Source organism: Ammospiza nelsoni, chromosome 1 (genome assembly GCF_027579445.1).
Source record: "Ammospiza nelsoni isolate bAmmNel1 chromosome 1, bAmmNel1.pri, whole genome shotgun sequence".
Taxonomy (NCBI): domain Eukaryota; kingdom Metazoa; phylum Chordata; class Aves; order Passeriformes; family Passerellidae; genus Ammospiza; species Ammospiza nelsoni.
The window spans coordinates 62,010,168-62,028,520 of NC_080633.1; the positions used below are offsets into that span (position 1 = coordinate 62,010,168).

Below are 18,353 nucleotides of genomic sequence, written 5' to 3' on the forward strand. Positions count from 1 at the left end.
CATTTTCTGTCCCACTCCCTAAGGACTAAATATGAAAAGACAACACTTTAAACCACCCTTCAGCCCTGCTGGCACATGTCTCCATATGGAGCAGGGGAGAGGAAAGGGAAGAAGTGATGGGACAACGTATCAGCCAAGAGTTCACAGGGAGGAGTGCTGCAAACGCCTGCTGAAATCACACCACTCATATCCCGAGGTTATACTGGCCTACAGCATGTGCTGGAGCTTAATGTTTAGTTTATTAGTTGTGCTACTTTCCAGTCAAAAAAAAAAAGAAGAAGAAGAGAGAGAAAAAAAGGAGAGAGGGGTTTGAGTTTGTTTTCTTTCCAACCAAGTGCAGGAAAGAAATTTTATTCCTTAAGGAAAGTTCTCAGGAGTGGGAATGAATGTGAGGATTGTATGTCTGAATCATCCTGTTAATTCCCTAAATCCCACACCATGTGGAGTTCAGATAATGTTTTCAGCTAGGAAACTTTTTAAAAAAATAATTTAAATTTATTTTTCTAAAAGGAAGAAAAAAAAAAGAAAGAAAGAAGTGGTTTAGAGCTCCTCCCTTCCTAAATCACATTTGGACCCAGAAAGACCAGTTTTGTTTTTGAACAAAGTCAGCAAATTGTCCCTAAGCTGGTCGGTTCCAGTAATTGGCATCAGGGTAATAACAGTCCCTCATTTGGTTTCCCCTTTGCCAGACCAAAAATAGCCATTCAGCCAAATTCTTCCCAAAAGTGTTTATTTCAGCTGAAGGAAGTACAGTTAGGTTGCAGCCACATCTTTCCCACAGCTGGAAAATGAACACCTCTATACATCGTGTAGATGTTTTCCCACCCCTATCTATGTACACAGAGTTACAACTAGACATATTAGATATTCAAAACAACTAAAAGCACCTCCTCCCTTTCTTGTCAGGAACAGCAGCAACAGAATTACTTTTATCAGATGCTGCCTGTAAAATATAGTCTTTGTGTTGTTTACAGCATGTTGGTAATGCACTAGATGAAAAATACCCATTTGCCCTACAATAACTGGAAACTTATGGTGATTACAGGGACTAATAAATCAATATAAAAGCACCTTTCATATTTATTTGAGGCAGGTACATAGTTTCATCCACCTAAAAAGCATAAAATCATCAACATCACAGGAAGTTTTCTGGAAGTTCATTTGAAGCACTTCCAGGTAACCAACTTGGGCATGCCAAGTAGCCACAACATTATTCAGTGTACTTACAGCACAGAGAGCCTCAAGTGCAGAGGCAGTGTGAAGCTTGATCTGCACAGTCCTTCCAAGACACCCCACCACAAGGACATTGAGGATGCTGCTGAGAGCAGGGACTGTACAGCAGTATTGGCCTTGACAGCTGGTAAAGAGTGATCCATCTGAATCCCCTAAGAGAATAGAGATATCACATAAAAGAGATTTGAACAATAATAATTTAGAACTGTTAAAAACAGGTATTTCCACCACTATGGCTACTCATGTCCCCTCCCAGTCCTTCCAGAACAGGAGAATCACACCTGAGTTTCATCCCAATACATATAAACCAGCATTTTTCCCAGAGCTTGGAAAGGAAATGAGTGCCAAGGTTGGGCATAGGAGAATAACATGGAGTTCACAGAGAGAACTGTTTCATAACTTTTGAAAAATTAACTGAGTGAGTCTACTGCAACAAGAACATTAACTAAAAGAAGCAGCTGAAAACATTTTTTCTGCCCGTGGTCACTCAGCATGAGACAGTGGAAGGAAATAACAGTGAGTCAGTTTGACATAGGATGGAGCAAAATCTGAAGCAATACTGGATATAAACCCCAAGAGATAAAGGCCAGAGTAAGCTACTGATGAATCTTGATGAAGTCACATCCAAAAGAAATTGATCTCTTAACTCTGGTCTCCAAACTACAATACATTTCTTGAATTACATAGCTTTAAGTTAGATTTAAAAATGTAGTAGGAAATGAAACATTTTCACTTGTTACATTTCTCTTCTAAAAATGGATAACATGCCCATAGAGCTTCAATGCAAATGAGACAATACGGTAGCTGTTGTTGCATCTACAGAACTGCATTTGTGTAGATACATATATATGTGTATGCACACAGTATAAACCAATTTTATCTCCACACAAACTATATAAGGCTTGTTTCAGACCTGAGAAACTGGGATTCCAACAGATATTTTTCTGCAACAGGTCATGTAATAGAAGACATTTCTTCACTGATCCACATGGTATTAGACACGCCATTTCCATTGTAATCGTATTTGCAATCATGCAACACATGCTTATTCCCCCTCCTTCTTTTCAATTATCTGACATATGTCAGTTGACTGAAAATAATTACTCATTATCAACTCATAAAAAAAGCCATTCTCAACACATTAAAAAAAAAAAAAGTAAGGTGTTCTTCTTAATAACCTTCTTGGCTTCCTAAACAGCACTTAAAAAAATATGTATTTAATTTCCCTGAAAACAAAACAGTAGTATTTATGTTCTGTACATAAGCAAAGGATAAAACCTTCACAATGCAACTCTTTAAAGCCCCATAATTTACACTTTGGTGTCATAAACCAGCAATAAAATATTTTAGAGATAGCCATAAAATTGTGATCCAAGTTCTTCCTTTCCAAAATCTCTGCTTCAACTCAGCTGTTAGAGTCTGAGCTGTTAGAGTTTGATCAGTGGCAAAGTTCCCATATAGTCTGAACTGTTCCAAAGTTTGCCCATTTTCTGATGGAGCCTCCCAGCTCAGGTTCAGCCCCATTCCTGGAAGGGGCTGGACATTTTGCTGCAAATGCTTTCACCTAAAGAAGCATCTATCACTGAACCCTAACTGCTAGAGGGCTGGTCTCGTAGAAGAGTTTGCCTCAGTTCTGAATTTCACTGTTTCCAGAGCCTGCATCTCTGAGGTGATCAAGCACTGCACCAACTAAAGCCAAAATTTCCCCCACTTATCTGAAACATGATAATCTGTGAAATCTTTGAGTCTTACCCATTAACAGATCCAGTGAATCTGAGAGTGGAAACCAGAGGCAGACCCCCTAGGATCTGACTGGGCTATCTTTTGGGCTGCCAGAAGCCATTATCCCCATCCCCAGAGGTGTCCAGGGCAGCTAGAACCAGCTCCATGGGCATGGATGACATATCTCAAGGGTGCTGTGCCTGCCTTACAGGCTGTGATCCAATTCCAGCTACTTCTAGACAGTCTCTGTACAGGAGATGTGTTTGTTTTGGCTCTCTCATGTAAAGTTTCGGGTCCAAATATTAAATTAAAAGCAAAATAATACTCCAACCCAAATCAGACTGAGAACAAAAGTTGGAAACATACAAGTAAGGTGTCACACACACACACTAGAAAGTTTATTTCAACTTGTTCTCAAACAGGACAAAGTGAATAAGAGGAAGTATGGAACAATCCACATCCATAGGATGCTTCACCAGAAATCACAAGTTCTTTAAAAATTATTTGAGGTTTCAATCTATACTCATTGCAGTCAGCTGGAATTTTGCACTTTATTAGTGGAGATACAAGAAGATGAGATATTGCAGAAGATGAAGCAGTGAGCTCTTACAATCCAACACACTATTATAGAAAATACCAAGTCCAGGTCTCATAGTAAGCTGTTTAGATCTGATCCAGAAGCAGCAGAGTGGTTATGTTAATAAATAACTCACAATCAGTGAGAGATTATCTTTGATTCTGCTGTTGACCCACTGAACTAGAGCAAAGACATTTGCCTATTACTGCAGTGAGTTATCAGTAGGACATTACAAGAGCTGAGCAGATGTCATACAATAGAAAATAACCATGGGAAAGTGGTAGGCATTGCTACATAAAATGGTAAGGCAAAAGCTTGAATTTTGGTCTTCCTAATACTCACTCCTTTACTTGACCACAGGAAGCAGACTACAAAATACAACCCTGTCCAGTGAGAAATATTACAGTCAGGAAGTGCATAGCAATTCAATTACTCTCATTGCTTCTTTCTTCATCTTCAAAGAATAAATTCATTTTACCAAATATATTTTTTTTCACCATTTCCAGATGACAAGGTTGTGTCATTTCTTTAATTTATTTTAGGGTTTCAAAAATGTAAACAGTCTGCTAGCATTTCCTTGGCAAGACAAGTATCAATGATGACCAGATATAGATTTTAAAAGCTTTTCCTGCATGCCTCACAGTCACATGTTGTGATTTTGCTTTTCAGTTGTAGGTTTTACTCAACTTGGAAATCATCATAGTCAGTATTTCAGGATATTCAAGATTCCTGGAAACCTCTAAGAACCATAACATGTCAGGCCCTGATTTGGGAATGTGCCTACCTGTTTAACCTCAAGCACAAGACCTCACATCTTCATTACACAAAACTTTATTCAAGCATTTAACTTTGAACATATATCGAAGTGCTTTGCTGAATCAGGAAGGATCTGGACCTTTTTAAAGAGCAGCATTGTTAATTGACTGCAAAGATGTTATATCCTGCAACTAGGCTCTTAATGAGCCGTGCCTGCTGGCAAGCAGCTCTGATAGCAGCCAGCAGCCAGCTGGTCCTCAGCAGCAGGGCACGTGGATTGCTGCATTACTCATGGCCTAATGAGTACATGCTCCCCTCTCTCAAATAACTGCAGGACAGGTTGCTGCTTGCTCCAAATATGCTGGTTTTTGTGCATACCTGGCCACTAGTCACTGTAATTCAAAAAAAAAAAAAAAAAAAAAAAATCTCCTTTTTACAGTCATCTATAATACAACACTGAAGTGATTTACTTGAATGGTGGAAGGATACATAAGGCAATAAAGCATCTTTTACAGCTGGCTAAGCACTAAAACAAAGCTGAGACATTTGATAACTGCAGGAGGGTTACTGGTGAGGATATTCTAATGCAGTGAACACTCACAAAATAAAAGGAGATAAAAAAATAGAATCTCATGCTTGTTTTCTTCATGTTTTTTCATCTTTTGGAACTGCACAGAACTGAAGCTGCCACTTCCTTCAGACTTTCTGCAGAAGCTGGTAACAAGGGCATGCAGTTTGGGCACAAACTGAGCAAAGAAAGGTTTTGAAAAGTGTAAATATGTTTGAGGACAGGTAAATAAATAAATGGTCAAAGCCACATCCTTGGTGAAAAAGGAATTCTATGGTTAGGAAGCATGTTTCCAAAATATTTGCTTCAGTATCTTCAGCAATCTAACTTTGAAAAGCTGAGGCAATCATACTATGCCATGACACAGGCGTGTGCAAATAATTTGAATGCAAAGAGGTTAAACCCACTACAGCAGCTCTAAATTCATCCTAAGTGTGGAATTACCCATTTTGTGCATGTAAATGTTACCGTCCATCATTACAGGAATTATTTTGAAAAGCTGAATTGCCTGCTTAGGGAAAGTGTTCCATGGTGTCAATAAAAACTTTGGTTCATCAAGGGAACATTTGCTGTTCCTAGGCTGTGATTCTTCTCTTATCATAGACTACCATATTACAGAGCCTGAAAGTAAAAGCATGTTGAAATAATGCAGCTCCTTTAGGCTAGTCCAGATTAAAATCAAGATTCTCACACCATTCTCAAATAAAAAGCAAAATTAGAGGAATTTAAGCAAAACTTCATATACTTTTATTTTAATTGTAACAGAATCCACTTAACACCTTTATTCCTTCTCCTTTTTCCCACAACCCTTTATACAAATTTCTCAGGTAAATAATTACTGTGTGTACTCTTTGTGTTCTCTCCACACACTGTGCACTGTTTTTGTATTGAATCAAACCATATAGGCCCTCACTTTCAGATGGAACTCTTATAAAGCATTGTCATTCAAATGAAAAAAAATATTCTAGCAGCCTTATCTGGTTTTCATTTCTTCTCCTCCAGCTAACTTTGCTGCTTACTTTGGATGGGCAGCTGGTCTGTAGTCTCTAGTTACAAACTTTTACATAACTTAAATAAAGTGCAGAGGTTAATTAAAAAAAAAATTTGGGCACATACTGTGTGAAAATACTTTTCTAAACTTCTCTGAAAACCATGGGTCCAATAGTGGAGCTGCTCTTACAAATAATTTCTAATATACCTCTGATGAACAAGGTTATCTTCAACCTTTTCCGCTGCTGGAATGTAGTTAGATTTCAGCACAAACTGTACCACTTTGACATGCTTCTGTTACCTTATTTGTGGCATCTTGAGTAAGACCATTTTATAATAATTAATTTTGTGTTTGAAGAATCCTTGTAGAAATCCACAACTAATGGAACACATCGGAAGACTATGAGATTTGGCATGATTTTCTTTTTTTCCCCCTTGTAGATGGAGTTGCTTTGGATACATTGTCAGAATCTCTTAAGTAATATGTGACAAGGAAGCATATGTTCTCTTAATGTCACTTTATTCAGAACTACAAATCAAGTGTTTTTTTCTTCTTCTTTATGATGTTTAGCAGTAGTTTACACCATGGAAAAGCAGTGTAGCTTTCTGGTTCTTCCACCATCTCCAGTGTCCTGTAAATGATATCCGAAGGATGGAAAGAGTGTCAGCTCTTCTATCGCCACAATATTTGGATTCCTAGTCATACATTCATACAAATTCAGAGAGATTTAATTTAAACCAAGCCTGAGTGCTTGTGGTTTTCTTAGACCACAACCAACTTCCAGGACTTTAAGTTTGCAAAATCATCGGAACATTAATAATTCTTCTCCCTTGAATCACAGATGCTGCATTCCCATTTATTCATCTTCCTGTAAGCACATCTTTTACTTCAACAGAAATCAGGTACATCCTACAGATCTAATCAGCACAATCACAGTACTTCAAACCCAACTTTAATCAAAGCTATAGTGTCCAGACTATTTTTATACACAGCTACCACAAGTGCCTATTTTAGTTGTAGTGGGGAACTCTACATTTTTCACACATCCCTCTCTACTTATCAATGAATAATATATCTCTGTGTAATTAACCTTCATATTTACATAATACTCAGGACTTAGAAATGACACAGATGAGGCATGATGGAAGTAGGTCATTCTCGCAGTGTTTACATCCTGCCTCCATTTAAAACTGATCCCTAGGTTTACCGACATGTCCCCCTTCCTCTGCCCAGGAGGATTCAAATCTGGAGTAGAATGTCCAATTCCAGTGTGTCTAAAAACCATCTGCTCTTTTCTGCATTTGCTTATTTTAGGCTACCAATAAATTCCCCCTAACTTGGTGCTTTCCCTGTCCTTCTCTACTCCCACCACCTCCTTTCCTGCAGGTTGTTTTTCCCTCACTGAGATTCCAGTGAGTCTTGTGCACAGATCTGCAGACATACATTGATTTAAACACAGAAGTACAGAAGTACTTGGGAGAGGAGGAAGTGTTACAAAGAGAGGATTGTAAAGCTATCAGTATACCAAGTAAGGCTTTTTTTTTTTTCTTTAATTCCATCCTCCACCACAGTGGACCCTGGAAAACAAGTGTCCCTTTTCTCTCTCATCCAGCCTGATTCTGGGCTGCTCTCTCTCTTGACATTACTGCAAGTCTCATGACTCAAAGACGCAGTTCCCAAAGAAAAATGCTCAAATGAGAATGTCATGACCAGTTGACCACAAATGCTACCATTATTCATCGTTAGGCTGAATTATTCCTGCCCACCATGGATCACATCATTATGCAAAGGCATGAGCTAAGAATATGGGAAAAGACTGGCAAAAGGCCTCTTTAAGAAGCATGCCAAATTTCACCAATTCATTTAAAGAACAAAGCATATCTATCAAGGTAATCTTTATATATTCTGAATACTTTCATGTTAAAAGAAGTCCAGGTATTTATTTCTGAACTTCCATGCACACATTTCCCTGACTTATGTTTTCAAAAGAGAGGACTAGATATTATAACAGCATCAGCATATAAAAAGATTCAGCTGTTTTTTCCATAGCTTCATTCACTACTGCGGTCATTTCTCTTGGCAGAAACATTTTAAAATCTGCAAGAAAAGACCAGAATCAAACTTGACTTATTATGACAGATTTTTTTTTTTTTTACCTCTTTTCTTTTTTTAATTTGAATATTGTCAGACTCAAGTTTAGCAGGAATATTTAGAGTTCTGTCAGTCCATTTCTTTTTTCTAAGCTCTGTACAGAGAATTAAGTTTATAATTCAAAAATCATCCATTAACAAAATAAATGAAGAAAAACCTCCCTCAAGGGAAGACTTCTTTTAAATTAGAGAGGAGACTAATCAAAGAGAAAATGGCAGCAGCCCATTTTCAGGGCACCACCCCATGAAGACCCAGTTAGCAATTACACACATACATCACAATAAACCACACACAGCTTGAATATGCTAGAGCTGGACCCACACAGTATTGCAACTCAATAATTTCATTTCTCTGCTGCCTGGGATCATAGGGAATGGACAACTGTGGGAGGCTTTGGCACACATGCACAATCAGGAATGCTGCAAAACTGTCATCACCCTCACATTGTCATTAGGGGCACAACTGAGGGCAAGCAGAGGAGATATGAAGGGGTACAGCAAAGAGACCACAGCTCGAGATGTGCACATGACGCTCCCCTATGAGCAGCATCAGGTGATGCTGAGATACAGGAGTTACAAGCATTTTGTTTATTAAAGGAATGAAGGACCCTAAATGAAGCCACCAACGTTCCCAGTCTGTGAGCACAAACACATAATTCCTGACTTCCAACTGGCCAAGCAAAAGGCCTCCTGAGGAGCAGCACTAGCAGCACAAGCTTCCCTTCTCCCCTTTCTGCCTCCATGCACTGTGCCCTTGATGTGTTCCCCACAGGAAGAGACATGGAGCAGAGTTGGTGCAGGAAAAGCACAGGAGGGAAGCAGCAGCCACAACGCAGCTCCCCAGCCAGCTCAAAGCTTCACCTTGCACTGGCACTCCATTTCTCCCTGACAAGTTGTTAAACAACCACCTGACTACAGCCAGCCCCTCTTAGGGGCCAAGTCTAAGTGTGTTATTGCACATTTATGCAAGGCAGGTTTTCAGATTTGAAAGAATTTTTATGTAACAAAACATAAAAATAAATTTACCACACTTGGAGATTAAGAGCATATATTCTCAGATAAACACCAACACCCAAAGGAATGGCTTAATGCTTAAAACATTTTGGCAGAATGGCGTGTAGTCCACAGGCCCCACAGGTTGCTTGGAAAGCAGGAGTAGAAACAAATGTGTAGCAAAGATTTTGTTAATATGTTCATCTTAGCTATACCAGCCAGTTTTGGCTGATTAACAACCCCAGGAAAAAGAGCAGAAGGCATAGAGAGGGAGAAGAACCTTTAAAGCTGCACTTATCCAAGGTTTGTATCATGCTCAGGTTTCTAACCCTTTAGCCATGCTCTAACCTTTTGCCAGTAAAACACACTCATCAGTGTCCACAACAAAGAAATCAGACCTCTTTACAGCAGCTAAAAATGTGATTTGCCTCCTTCATCTGCAAGCAGTATTAAAGGGCTGGGGAGGCTCTTCCAGCTGTGCTGCATCCTCAGCACACACAGGGGCTCTGGGAAGGGGAAGAGGGGAGGAAGAGGGGTCAGAAAGCAGTAGTTATTTTCTCTAACCTGAGCACAGAAGCCATGAAAAACTGTGCACATTGTGAAGGCAAGCAGCCTACACAGCATGCCTGGAAAGTGATGTTTTAGGATAACAAAAAGCTGCTCTGTGATGAGGTTGTTTAAAAGCAACCCACAGGTCTAACAAATATAGTGGACTTAAGGAGTGATGGAAGACTCCAAAGGAAAGGAAAAATGTCTTGAAGAAAACAAAGAAAACCCAAATCACCTCTCCTCCCATCCCATCTTTTCCCTTCTGTAATGTTGAAAAGAAAAAGCCTCACATTTGGTAATCCTGCCATAACATTCCTCTAGCAGGTAGGGAAAGACAAATATAGGGGAATTCCATTTACCTCAAAGGTTGGATTTGGTTTTATTTCAGTTCACTTTAGCTTTTTTTTTCCCTTTTTTTTTTTACCTCAGGCTTTGAACTTTTCTTTTCTTTGATGTTTCAGGAAACCTTTCAGAAATCATGTCCAGGTTTAATCCCTGTGCCAAGTCCTCCACCTCTGTGCTCCACACGCTGCTCGTTCAGTGCACTCTCCCAGAGCTCCTCTGTGCCACCCTGCTGAGACCCAGGCTGAAGGAATAAGAAATGCCTCAAGCACCTCCCACTAATGTTACAGCACTTATTCATTCCCACTGCTGTTCTGAATGAAAACAAACCCCAAAATTAACAAACTACAGCAAGAGAGTACGATATGAGAGCAGGACGAAATGGTTGATTTTTCTCACCTCATTGGCCATTTTTGTTTCCTGCACTATTTTTGTCCTCTTCCCTTCTGCAAGACAGCATCCCACTCCCCACGACCTCCCTGTGAGGAGGACTTGCAAAAGACCCCAGGGCAGCAGAGTGCAGATGCCAGGGCCGCCCTCCATCCGTCCATAGGCAGCCAGTGGCCTGACCTCCATCCCTCCCAGCCAGGCTGGATGTGTGAATGAGGTTTGGTGCCAGTTTCCATGGCAATGACACCACACACTGCTGCCCATAGGGCTGGCTTTCTCACAGAGGTAGGCAGAGAAACAATGGACTGAGCTTAGCCCACACAGCTGAGCTTAAGGCATGGATGGAGGAGCCACCACCGTCACGAGAAGGCAGAGCCTTCCCTTCCTCTGAATGTTTTCTCATGACTGCCTCTTTTTTTTTTTCCAATCTGTCCAATTTTTTTCCCATTTTTTTAGCAATCTGTCCTAAGCAGGCATTGAGGAGCACCAGCTTCAGCAGCTCACACATAGATGTGGCTGCATGTAAGTCGTACATGCTTGCAGACAGGAGAGACCATGCCATCTATGTATGGTCAAACAGTGCTTCCAGTGACCCCTCTTTACCCTCTTATGTCTGAGAGAGTTTCTTAAGGGCTTTCCTCAGAACCACAAAGCCAGAGCTTTAATTCCTGACCTATTTCCAAAGCTCAGCAAAAGCCAGCACAGATGTATGTTCACCACAGAAACATCCTGTGATTTTGTAAAGCAATTTAAAAAAAAAATAAATCTGAAGTTGCAAGGCTAAGCACTCTGAAAGCTCTTGGATCAAAACAGTCATTAGGACAAAAAATAGTTATTGTTTGGTTTAATGTTTTCCATTTTAAATGAAAGTTATTTTCATTAGATGAAAGAGTTTAATGGTTTGAACAAAAATCTATGGGTTTCAAACCTCCAGCATGGGTGTAGCATTTGATAACTAAATATTTCCTAAGCTCATGGAGGGGTAGAAAACCCACATTGCACAGAACATCCCTCAGCTCCACCACCTTCCTATCTCACTCCTGACAAGGGCCTTGAGACACACCTTGGAGACAAGCACATGTTCCTAAATTCAGGGCACATCAAGTTGCTATTATTAAAGGCCTATTTTTTGGCTGGCCACTCCTGGGTCAATCATTTCTCAGGATTAGGAAATGAATTAATCCATTTTCTCGAGTCATAAAAATATTTTCCTGCCTTGACAATATTGGACTGTAAAGACCTTTTTCCAGAGCTGAATATCTTAGTCAACCCTGTCAAGTAACAAGCATACTTTTCAAGGCTTTTTAGCTCTTTCGTATAACTGTCTTCCACAAATGCCAGACATCAAAGATTAATGTTGCCTGACGAGCCATAATTGACACAATGACAACCAAGTATCTCATATCATCATATAATCTTTTTTTAAGAAGCGTGGCAACCTTTCCAGCTATCCACATTTCCTTTAAACATTTCACTTTAAACTCAGTGAAATGAATTTTAAAATTGGCAGTTTAGTATAATGAAGCATTTGTGAGAGCTGTAATGTCTTTTTCTCATTTTGCTCCTAATCGGCTCCCATAATTTGCACTTAATTCAGATTATCAACGTACCACTGGTATAAAGGGGAAAAAATTGCACAGTTTGGTTGTAAAAGATTAAAAATACTGCTGAAAACCCAGCAGGTAAAATGTGAATGCACAAAACAATCAGAAAGTTCTCACACCTGGCGTGAGAAAGTGGACATGAATATATTGAAAGTTCCCTAAAATCTTGGTCTCCTTCTTTCACATATATAGAAGAGCATGCCAAACCCTAGAGAAACATTCCCACTTCAGGGGGGAGGAAGTAAACCACATGCCTTCCATAAATAGCACTCTCCTCCCTTAAATAAACCCTGTGCACTCAGCCTGTGACTATGCTACAGTTTAAATATTTTGCTAACCTTATGCTATATTTTCAGCCCAGCAAAAACCAACACCGCAAAACATCTGCCCCCTAGTTATAAGTGGGAGTGCTTAAGAGGCAGCTTTTCTTCTGTTTAGGGGCAGGGGTGCCCTTGCTAGGAATGCAGCCCAATTCATCCTAGGTCATGTGGAATGGCTGGGCTCAAAGGCCCCGCTATTTACCCACAGCTGAAAAATTGCCCAGCTACGCTGCCTTTAGAATGAAGCTGCCTTACCCTGCACGAGGGAAAGAGAGAGAATAGCATCAAAAGAATCAGTCTTACTGGGACTTTTAAATGAGAAATCAGCTGAGCAAGCCACTATCCAAAGAAAGAGGAGGAGGCTCCCTTGCACACATTATACGATTTAATTAATTAAGGCACATACCAGCGCACATTTGAGCGCAAAGACAGCTCGACTGAAATGACAGGCTGGCCCAGAGCCCCTCAGCAGACTCAGCTGGGCTGCACCTGGGAAGACACAGGCATCAGGAAAGGCCACATTCAGTCTGCTAGGGAAAAGGCAGACATCTTCTCCCTTTAAACTTTGCACTGCCTCACGACACCCTCATCCATGGAGTGGAGCAAAGACCAAAGGAAGCTGACAAGAAATCAGCACCCACTCATTCCTCTGCTAGCTCTGACCCACTGAGTGAACAAATTCACACTTTGCATCTTTGGACAGCCCACTCTGGAGGCTGTATATCATATCTCCTTTTCCACTCTCTCATCAGCAAAACATCGCTCTTGCTTTTAAAACCTCAACGATGAGGAGATTAAAAGCAGGGAAACAGGGAGATTACAATGGCAAATACACCGAGCCTGACCTTTCAGTATAGGAATTCTGGGTTGCAAAAAGCCGGCTCTGGGCAATGCAGTGTAAAGAGGAAGAAGCAGAGATAATCAGATACGTCAACGAAAAAAAAAAAAAAATAAGGGGGGGGGGGGGAACCCCAACCACATCTCTAAATAACTAAATTAAAAGAGTGAAAATTGTCTTCTTTTGATCTGTCTGTATCACAGACACAGCTATCAACAATCAAGCTTGCTTAAAAATTGTGGTGTTTAAAATAATTCTCTCAACTCCTTATTTGCCCTGGAAGAGGATTCAGCAATATAATACACACAGATTCTTCTTTCAGTATTTGGCTTCACAGAAAATCAGTACCAAGAAAATAAAGGATGAGTCATAGCTGATCATATCATAACTGAAAGATAGCTTGAAATTTAAAGATAAATTAGGAAAACAACTGTAAAATAACCCCAAACAAACAAAAGAACAACAAAACAAACACACAGAAAACCCAAACCAAAACCAAACACACCACATAAGTAAAGCCTCCTGCAAATACTGCTGGCAAATTATCATTTACAAGTTGGCTACCTCCGACTTCTAAACCCCGGCAGCCTACCTGGGCTCCCACAACATTTGGCTTCATGGGTTACACAGAACAACTTTCCCTTTACCCTATTAATGTTTCAGTTAAGGTCACAAAGAATGTAATTTCCCTCTAGCTTCTTGAACAATTTTCCCAGAAAGGAGGGAAAGAAAATTTAAAGCATAAAATAGCTATTTGGAGGAATGTGAGGACTTTGCTAGAGCTGACCATGCTCTGAACTCATTCTTTGCATTTCCTACCACAGGTGGCTGCCATGGCTGCACAAATCTTTGCCAGGGTAGAAGGCATTCCTGGGTTCCTCATGCAGTGACTCTGCTTACCCTCTGTGAAATGACCTGAGTCTTTCTTTAAAAAAATAAAAATCAATAATCAATGTTTCAGTGTTTTAGGTACATGCTGCTACGGCAGACCCCACAACAGATCCAGAAGGGCACAACACAAGTCAAATTTTTACACATTTTAATTACAGTTTACACAAAGTGAAAGGCAGGTTAATAAGCTCAGTTCATTAAAAAAAATTATTAAGAAATGGCATTCTTGTATGGAAGAACAGGGGACCTAGCCTTCAGAGGGCTGATCAGAAAATATGTATTACATCCAAGAGTCACCCATAGTCCTCAGCTAAGAGGAGGGAATAAAAGGGGCAGGGAATGGAGAAAGGAACAAGGGACCTTATTTAATGAAATCCTTTTAAAGAGAAGTGTTTCTCATTAAACTGGTCCCTCTATACCAGAGCAGCAGATTCAAAAGGTTTTCTCCCATGTGAGGTTTCTCAAGACCATTGAACACACGCAAATCTGCTGACAGAGGAAGCAGAAGAAAAGCATTTCAAGCAGCAGAACTCCGAGAGCAGACAATAGGTGCCACCTCCAGACAGCAAGGCAGCGCTTCCCCGAGAGAGCCGTGGCCACCCATATTCAATGTGGGTAACTGAGAACATGCTCCCTTCTGGCCAACGTGAGAGCCACCACCACAGCTGCTCACTCAAAGCACTGGGTGGCCCTGAATGCTTTTAAATGGGAAACATGAATGCAGAGATCTGGGTGGTGCTCTGTGTGCAGTGGCCTGAGCAGGAGGGGGAGGCCAGCCTGTCCCCTGCCAAGCCCTGAGTCACAGCCCCGTGCCAGGGAATCCCATGCAGAGCCCCATGTGCTGAGGTGCTGGGCTGAGCAGCAAGGAAACACCACCCCAGACCTCCTGGATAGACCACCAGATTACCCAGCTGTGACACATCCTTTCTTATGTCATGTTTTGGCTACCCCAAGTGTGACACTGGTGTTTTGGGTAAGCAGAGAGCGTGAGAAAGGCGCTGTGAGCCCATCTTACTCTACGCCCTTGTCCTCACCCCATCCTCACAGCTCCACATCCAGGGTTACTCATCACAGGTCCCCACCTGTCCCTTGGAGGTTGCCTGCAGTTCTTCATACTAAATTTACCTCTGAATGTGCAGTGGGGAGTATTAACACATGATCTTGTCTATGATTAAAAAGGGATTACTTTTTTCCCACCAAACAGGGTGAAAGGGAAATTATAAAGTTGCATCCAGAAGGATATCATTTCCAAGTTAGACACCTTCAGTTTTAGAAAACCCTATGAGGTTCTAATTTATTAATGAATAGCTGCTGTCTTTGTAATTTTGTCATACTTATTCCATTACTGTCTGACACTTCCTATTGTCACTGCTTGAATTTTTAAACACTTCCACATGACTAGTGCTAATCTCCATGTTTCATGGAGGGCTGCTAATAAAAGGATAGAGATGCACGTGTGTATAAGAATGATTATAGCTAAACGCGCTCTAAAGCCTGCTCTTAATATCTCTCCATTTCTAGCATTTCTCCCTTCCCCCTAACTCCCAGCATCTCAAAGGAAAAGAAAAATGAAAGAAAGATATACTTCCCCTTTATTTTGGGCCTTGAATGGGATTTATTCCTGACCAAGAGAGAAAAAGAGAACTCCTTCTCAAAGCAGAAGGCTCCCAGAACAGGGTGCAAAGATGCAGGACTCCTGTGTGAAATAAATCTTGGCAAGCAAAGAGCAAGCTTCATATCTTGATTTTTCTTTCAGAAAACCTTGTAGAACTGGTACAACAAGCTATTGTGAACAGCTGCTTTGAGAATACAGCCCTCGCAATAAACAACCTCTGATTTAAACACAGGACTACACTCACCTAGACAGTCTTTTATTTGTTTATTCCCAAGGATTTCAACACCTCTTTTGTCCTGATTCTCAACACCACAGATTTCCAGCATGTAAGTACCTAGACATTATGCATTTGAAAGCACAGTTAAAACACCTTTTTAGACTTATATTTTTCTAAAATCCTCCTATCCACACCTTTTAAGAACCCTCAAAGAACAATACTGACTCTCCACTTCCCTCCCAGCCTGCTCTATTGGGTCTGTTTCCCATCCCTTATTACTGGCCCATGTAATTCCACACACACTACCTTAAATGCATAAATGTGAGCAGGAAATTTTCGTAAAATTCTATGAAATTTACACCTTTACTGCAAAGATCACCATGGTAAACAGGGACAAATGATCCTGAGTGCTGCTTACACACATGTATTTTGTGCAGTCAACATTGTTTTTCACTGCCTCATTCCAATAGCACCTTCTCCTTGTTCTGTGCACACTGTGTTCACATGGGAAGCCCTTGATACGTTTAACAATTTGCAGGTACCTCTTGCACTTGGTGTGTTGGGTGAAGAAATATTCTCCACTTTACTGTGGTCCCCCATGTTCAAGTAAATGGGGCTCAGCTTATTTTGTATTTCTGTCTTCTCAAATAGAGAGGGCCTGAATTCCAGTAGCTCTGCTTTAAACCAAATGAAAAGAGGCAGAAGCAAACATCACTCCTAATCAGTCCAGGGCACACCAAGAGAGCTCACTGATGCAGGGAGTAGGTTTTGATTAGATATTAGGAAGAACTTCATTATTCAGAGTGGTGAGGCACTGGCACAGGTTGCCCAGAGAAGCTGTGGATGCCCCATCCATGGAAGTGTTCAAAGACACAACCTGATCTAGTGAAAGGTGACCCTGCTCATGACAGGAGACTCTAGATGATCTTTAAGGGGCCTTCCAAACCAAGCCAGTTTGTGATTCTGTATCTGAAAGTCTTGCATGGCACACCTGCTTCAAAGAGAGACTAATGCAGACTAAGACTAAGACTGCTAAAAGACATTGCTTAGTTGATTGGATATTAATGTAAGAGCAATCCTGAGCTGGTAACAGTTCATAAGAAATAAAGAGTTTTAGTTTCCTGTGACTTCCACAACTCCCCCACCTCCCCCCATCTCAAATCCAAACTCACAGTCAACCCATTTTACTTCCAAAAAAGTGGTATTTCTAAATGCTACTCCTACAACTAACAGTGCTGCACATAAGTCAGAGCTGTCCAATTTTAATGCAATTGGCATACACACTAACAATTTAACAGCAGCCCTAAAGTTATGTCTAGCTTGCATATGCACACCTATTTACGTGAATTGTTACCAAAAGAAATTCAAACCATCGTGAGAGCTGATTGTTCTCGTGATTTCTCTTCAACATTAATGAAAAGCCTGCAAGCAAAAAAATGTTCTGCTCACCTTGAAATGACAGGGAAATTGAATATGCAGGCCAGACTTTGAAGGCTATACACAGCTTTTAAAGTTCAACCTGGACCTCCCAAAACAAAGTTTTCTAAATTCAAAGGCCCTCAGATCTCATCACTGGGTAGGCCTGGAGCTTTGCGCTATTGGCAGTTTTGGCGAGTTGTATATCGGTTTTCGAGCACAGAGGCGGGGTACTGAGCTCTTTCAAATACAGGACAAAGTCTAAAATGTACTACTGTTTTCACTACAAAGAAAGAAATATTGCCAATCCTCCAGGCAAGGCTTTGAAAATTTATTCCTTCATGCCTTTATATTTAAATAATGACATTTGTCAAAAACTTACAATGATTGCATTTAAGACCTTTCAATTAGCTTTAGGTAGCAAGATCACACTACCAGGGGTATCTTTATTCATCCCTAGGAATCCCTAGGTAAACTGTCTGAAAGGACAAAAAACTCTGAAAGTCATGAGGCAACATGATCTACTTGTCCAGGGATAAAACATGAGATCTTCTGATCATTAACCCAGTGCAGGCTGAGTTTACAATGTGAATCAATTTTCAGAATGCAGGGATTGAGCCTAAAATGGCTCGCACTGCTGTGGTCCCCTAGTAAAATATAAAACAGCAACTTCTTACTTTCTAAAACCCTCTCTGTTTCATTCCTCTACTCCAGGAAATAGTTACAGACTATTTTTTCCAAAGAGATCTAATTGCCTACTGGAGTCTCAGATCAAACAGGTATTTGCATGCTTTAATTTATGTCTGCAAAGTTACTTCTGGGCACAAAATAAGAGCTAGACCGAAGCTAGCTAGCTTAACCAGTTTTTGACAGCCAAATATACACCAACCATCCTTATTGCCTATTTTCCATTTGAAATTTAGTGTTCATTCACAATTAAAAAAAAAAAAAACAAAAAAACCCATAAAACCCCACGAAACGGTGTAGTCACAGAAGAGCTGTATTGTAAAACATAATTTGAAACATATCTGCCCATTTAATTCATGCTCAATATTCAAATGCCAGGCTGATTTTTCTCTCTGCCATGATAAGGGCACATGCACAAGGCAGAGGAGCTCCTGAATTCACAGGCCAGCAGGTGCTCTTGGGAATTTCCCTGATAGGCACTTCTGGCACGCAGG

At 40.6% G+C, this 18,353-nt stretch overlaps 1 long non-coding RNA gene across 1 annotated transcript in view; it reads right to left on the minus strand.

The window, feature by feature from the left end:
- LOC132076687 (uncharacterized) overlaps positions 1–18,353 on the minus strand; it is a 273,769-nt gene that overhangs the window by 51,708 nt on the left and 203,708 nt on the right. Inside the window, exon 7 of the long non-coding RNA XR_009418958.1 lies at positions 1,228–1,385. This is a non-coding gene — a long non-coding RNA (uncharacterized LOC132076687). The remainder of the gene's footprint in view (positions 1–1,227; positions 1,386–18,353) is intronic.